Source organism: Trachypithecus francoisi, unplaced genomic scaffold (genome assembly GCF_009764315.1).
Source record: "Trachypithecus francoisi isolate TF-2019V2 unplaced genomic scaffold, Tfra_2.0 Lachesis_group4, whole genome shotgun sequence".
Classification (NCBI taxonomy): domain Eukaryota; kingdom Metazoa; phylum Chordata; class Mammalia; order Primates; family Cercopithecidae; genus Trachypithecus; species Trachypithecus francoisi.
Genome location: NW_022681469.1, coordinates 150157628 through 150164194, shown reverse-complemented (window position 1 = coordinate 150164194; position 6567 = coordinate 150157628).

Here is a 6567-nt window from a genome sequence, read left to right as displayed (position 1 = left end):
GTAATCCCAACACTTTGGGAGGTTGAGGTGGTCAGATCACTTGAGGTCAAGAGTTTAAGACCAGCCTGGCCAACATGGTGAAGCCCTGTTTCTACTAAAAATACAAAAATTAACTGGGCATGGTGGCACAAGCCTGTAATCTCAGCTACTTGGGAGGCTGAGGCAGAAGAATTGCTTGAACCCAGGAGGCAGAGGTTGCAGTGAGCCCAAACCACACCACTGCACTCCAGCCTGGGTGACAGAGTAAGACTCCATCTCAAAAAAAGGAAAAAAAAGCCACAAGCTCTGTCCTGACCACCTTGGGCACACATGTTGTCAGGACTTCCTCACACTGTGTCACAGGCACATCTTCAACTGAAAGAAATCAGGCACATTCCTCATGAAAGAAATCAGGCACATTCCTCAGTCCTGGGCCCAGTACAAACACCATATATCTCTCAATTTCCTGGGCCCAGTACAAACACCATATATCTCTCATATCTCTCAACTTCCTGAGCCCAGTACAAACACATCCCACCATATATCTCAACTTTAGAAAAACACCACCTGGAAAAATCCCTGATAACGACACAGCTGTTTGTAGTTTTACTGAAAGCACAGGAACCAATAGATCACTGCTAAATGTATAACTTAAAATGTTAACCAACTGTAATGCTGTAACCCAAAGAATTCCCTTGTTTCTCTGTAACCTTACATATCCTGTTTACATCGGGCTATAAAAAGCGAGCGCATGCATCGTTCAGGGCCCTCTCATATGTTGTGGAATGGAGGGACCAAGTTCGAACTTGCAGTAAAAGATCCTTGCCGCTTGGCTTTGACTCTGGACTCTGGTGGTCTTCTTCAGGGAATAAACGGTCTGGGCATAACACAACCTTGGCAAAATAAGCTTTCTGAATTAACTGAGACCTGTCACAGATTTCCTGAGTTCATCCCCCAAAGGGTAAAGAGTCATACAAATAATGTAAGACAAGTGGCACTGATCCCCTGACCAGGAATCAAACCGGGGCTGAAGTCGTAAAAGCACAGCATCTTTGCCACTGTACCACAGAGTGATGTGTAAACTCAACAGGGGTCCAAAGTAGGCAGCTTGAACTTTTAAAGGACTTTATAACTTTTTTAGATTAGATTTTTGCTCTTTAATTTTGTCAAGAGAATTTCTAAGGCTAGCCATGACACTATCATGTCTTTCTTTTAATTTGATCTTCCCTAAATACAAATAAGGGGATTGTTTACAATGAGATGTCTAAAATCTTGTCTTAATTTAGGAGTCATTCTAATGTAAAGGATCCATTTCTTGGTCACTGATACTAGAATTTCCAATGGTGTATTTAGTCCAATAGCAACTCAATATCCCATTCTCACCAAGAAAGTACACCAGAGTCACTACATCCAAGATGAGTCATATAAGTCCTTTTTTCATATTAATAGGAAATTTTGCAAGGAAAAAGAGATGAACAGTGATTTTTCCTTTGATTAGATTCCACAGAGAGACTGGGAACCTGACTACTGAGAAATTCTTACCCTTTCTGCTGGCTTGTCCGGTTCTGGGTTTTATTCACTTATGAATTCAAGCAGAGCAGCTTTGGCATCTTGCTCACAGTGCCAAGCCATAGCAGCCACGAGATGCATTCTCTTACCCTCTGAAGTTTATGCTGAAAAAAACCAACTGACAAAATGATGTTAATAATCTTTTGTTATCCTCTTGCAAAAAAATTACTTTTTTAGAACTTTCTTGTTAGAAGCTTCTAAGTACATTGAAAATAGCTCTCTTGGTTATTCTGTTTTGTTTTAGCCAGCTTTTTCTACCTGAACATACCAACAAATCAATTTAGGCATTTCAAAGGTACCCTATTTTGGCCATTGTAACTTGGGTTCTCCATGAGTTATGCAGGAGCATTTTTTCTAAATATATACATGAAGAGCCACTGCTGTCTGTGAATCCAGCTGGAGTTTTTAAAGGTGAATCACTCCTTTAGAAATACAGTTCCCCATAATTTTGATTTTCCTTTTGAGTGACCAAAAAAGCCTAGTGGGAGGAATTTTGGTCACTCAAGAAGAAAGTTTTGATTTGTCAATTGAGCTTGTTACAGGTAGTTAGATAGGCATGAGTGGGACAGGAGAAGGCTCTTTTCCCCCTACCCACTAGAAATGTCATGTGATGGTTCACCAGTCATCACACTGCCTCTCTAAAAATGATAACTCAGCAGATAGTGCCACGGAGAGTCAATCTCTTGATGATCCACAGTTGTTAACTTTAAAGTATTAACTGAATGCAGATGCCAGGGAGAAGCAACTTCCTAGGCATGTGCATTAAGAGACAAAATGGTAAAGTATGACCTTCTGGGGAAGCCCCACCAGAAAAGGGATGAAGGCCTCAGATGAGCATGCGTACGACTTCCTAAACACACTGCACACACTCAATTCCCAAGGGTAAGGAGAGCACTGCATGCGGCAGCCTACCTTAAGGGAAGAATCATAGGAAAGAGGTGAGCCTATAAAGTCATAGAATCAAGGATAAACACAGCACTTCTTCAAGTCACCCGCTTGGGTCTCTTTCAAGTGTTCCTTCTTTAGTGTTCTAAAAGCCTTTTTAAATAAACTCCCACTCCTCTGAAACTCACCTCAGTCTCTTCTGCCTTATGCCCCTCAGTTGAATTCTTTCTTTTGAGGAGGCAAGAATTGAAGTTGCTGCAGACCTGTATGGATTCACCGCTAATAACTTGGACTTCCACTAGTAACAAACTGAGTTTCAGAATTTGGCCAGTTTTACAGATTACTTCTTGGTTTTTGTTTTGTTTGTTTGCTTTTGTTCTTGTTTGCATGTTTGTTTTTGGTTAAGCTACAAAGATTTCAGTTTCTCCTTTGGGAAAAATGTGTTTTCTCCTTGACCAAATTTTAAACAAAAGATTGCAAGCTCTAACAAGTAAGGCAAACAAAATCTTAACCTCAGAGAAAAGTGAAAATCACAAATCTTCAGTCCACAGAATCTCTAGAGAATAATAAGAAAACTTCTACCTTAAAGTCTTAAAATAGATCTTCAGTTTCAGCCCCTTGCGAAACTTCAGTTTCACATCAAGTGTGGAATTGGATTTGAATAAAATCTGGATCTCAATCCAAAAATCAGAGAGGCTCACACTCCAGGAAGAGACTCCTTAAAAGAGACCAGTGGAGGTTCAGCAAGGTAGGATAAATAAAAATGTGTTTGTGCTGGTACCAAGGTCTTGATTGTTGGTGAAACGGAGGAATCTCTGGAAGTTCACTTCGGACCCTTTTGTGGTTACCAAAATGTTAACCTAAAATAATCAAGAACGTTTATTTTATTCAAGGTGTTTTTTCAAGAGAGTTTATTCAAGCACAAAGCTTCAGGATAGCTACCCTGGGGTATAGATTCAAGTTGATTGAATGATTTAAAATTCAAATCATAATTTGTATGATACAAATTACACCCTCCAATTAGCAATAGTTACAAGGGAATTTTTGAGGAAAAAAAGGCAGCTCCCAAATTTTTAAATTTATTTTTATTTTTTATTTTTTTTGAAACGGCCTCTCTGTTGCCCAAGCTGGAGTGCAGTGGTGTGATCTTGGCTCACTGTAACCACTGCTTCACAGGTTCAGGCAATTCTTCTGCTTCAGCCTCCCAAGTAGCTGGGACTACAGGCTCACGCCACCACGCCTGGCTAATTTTTGTATTATTAGTAGAGAGGGGGTTTCACCATATTGGCAAGGCTGGTCTCAAAATCCTGACCTCTTGATTCGCCCATCTCAGCCTCCCAAAGTGCTGGGATTACAGGTGTGAGCCACCATGCCCGGCTAGCCTCCAAATTGTTTACCAAAAGTAACATAATTTATTGATTGGCTGTACATTGTTCTTTGTATCAAAATTTTTGGGAATATGAGTATAGTGGGTGGGTCGGCTAGTAAGGAACAAAAATGCCTTTAAACAGTTGTCCCTGGGCATAGGGGTTAGGGATACAACTGAAGCCCCATACTCATGTCTCTCTGGGCCTAGTAAATTTTGCATAGCTCAGACTGTTCTGAGACATTATTTTTCTTTTCTCAATAGTAACAACTTAAAATCACAGAATTAACACTGCTAACAAATAATCTTAAGACTAACAGTCTTAGAATCAGGTTTCAAACGTGTCTACAATCACATCATACAAATTTTATTTTATTTTATACATCTCTATATTTTAGAGTTGGAGGTACATGTGCAAGTTTGTTACATGGGTAACATGTTTGTTACATGGTGTGGTGCTGAGGTTTAGAGCATGAATGATCCCATTACCCAGGTAGTGAGCATAGTATCCAGTAGGTAGATTTTTAGCCTTTGCCCCCAACCAAGTAACCCCCAGTGTCTATTATTCCCATCTTTATGTCCATATGTACCCAATGTTTAGCTTCTATGTGTAAGAGAGGATATGTGGTATTTGATTTTCTGTTCCTGGATTTGTTCAGATAATGGCTCCAGCTGTATTCATGTTGCTGCACAAGACATGTGTATTGTCCATTTTTACACTGCTATGAAGAAATATGTGAGACTGGGTAATTTATAAAGAAAAGAGATTTAATTGATTTGCAGTTCCAAAATGCTGGGGAGGCCTCAGGAAACTTACAATTATGGCAAAAACACCTCTTCACAGGAGAGAGAATGAGTGCCAAGCTAAGAGAGAAGCCCCTTATAAAACCATCACATCTCATGAGAACTCACTCAGTATCACAAGAACAGCATGGAGGGAAACTGCCTGCATGATTTGATTACTTCCCACTGGGTCCCTCCCATGATGTGGGGATTATGGGATTACAACTCTAGATGAGATTTGGGTGGGGACACAAAGTCAAACCATATCATTCTTCCCCTGGCCCCTCCCAAATCTCATGTCCTCACAGTTCAAAACACAATCATGCCCTTTCTGCCAGCATCCCAAAGTCTTAGCTCATTCCAGCATTAACCCAAAAGTGCAGGTCCAAAGTTTCATCTGAGACAAGGCAAGCCCCTTCCACCTATGAGCCTGTAAATTTAAAAGCAAGTTAGTTACATCGTAGATACAATGGAGGTACAGGCATTGGGTACATATACCTGTTCCAAATAAGAGAAAGTGGCCAAAATAAAGGGGCTACAGGCCCCATGCAAGTCCAAAATCCAATAGGGCAGTCAAAACTTAAAATTCCAAAATAATCTTTGACTCCACATCTCACATCCATGTCATGCTGATGCAAGAGGTGGGCTCCCACAGCCTTGGCAGCTCCACTCCCAGGGCTTTGCAGTTTACAGCCTCTCTCCTGGCTGCTTTCATGGGCTGATGTTGATTGCCTGTGGCTTGTCCAGGCACATGGTGCAAGCTGACAATGTATCTACCATTCTGGGGTCTAGAGGATGGGGTCCCTCTTCTCACAGCTTCACTAGGCAGTGCCCCAGTGGGGACTCTGGCGGGGCTACCAGCCCCACACTTACCTTCTTCACTGCCCTAGCAGAGGTTCTCCATGAAGGCTCTGTCCCTGCAGCAGCTTCTGCCTGAACATCCAGGCATTTCCATATATCCTCTGAAATCTAGGTGGAGGTTCCCAAACCTCAATTCTTGTCTTCTTTGCACCCACAAGACCAACACCACATGGAAGCTGTCAAGGCTTTGGGGCTTGCACGCTCTGAAGCAACGGCCTGAGCTGACTTTGGCCCCTTTTAGCCATGGCTACAGCTGAAGCAGCTGGGACACAGAGCCCCATGTCCCGAGGCTGCATGGGGGCAGGGGGCCCCCTAGGTCCCGACAAAACCATTTTTCCTTTCTAGGCCTCCAGGCCTGTGATGGGAGGGCTGCTGTGAAGGTTTCTGACATGCCCTGGAGACATTTTCCTCATTGTCTTGGTGATTAACATTTGGATCGTCATTACTATGCAATTTTCTGCAGCTGGCTTGAATTTCTCCCCAGAAAATGGGGCTTTCTTTTCTGTGGCATTGTCAGGCTGCAAATTTTCCAAACTTTTATACTGTGTTTCCTCTTGAATGCTTTGCACCTTAGAAATTTCTTCCACCAGACACCCTAAATTATCTCTCTCAATTCAAAGTTCCACAGATCTCTAGGGCAAGGACCCACCAGTCACAGTGGGTGACTACCTTTACTCCCGTTCCCAATAAGTTCCTCAAATCCATCTGAGACCACCTCAGCCTGGACTTCATTGTCCATATCACTATCCACACTTTTGTTAATGCCATTCAACAAGTCTCTAGGGAGTTCCAAACTTTCCCATATCTTCCCATCTTCTGAGCCCTCCAATTCTCTAGGAAGTTCCAAACTTTCCCACATTTTCTTGTCTTTTTCTGAGCCCTCCAAACTATTCCAACTTCTGCCTGTTACCCAGTTCCAAAGTCGCTTCCACATTTTCAGGTATCTTTACTGCAGCACTGCACTCTCTGTGGTATCAATTTACTGTATGAGACCATTCTCATACTGCTATGAGGAAATACCTGAGATTGAGTAATTTGTAAAGAAAAGATGTTTAATTGACTCATAGTTTCTCATGGCTGGCAAGGCCTCAGGAAACTTACAATGATGGCAGAAGGCACCTCTT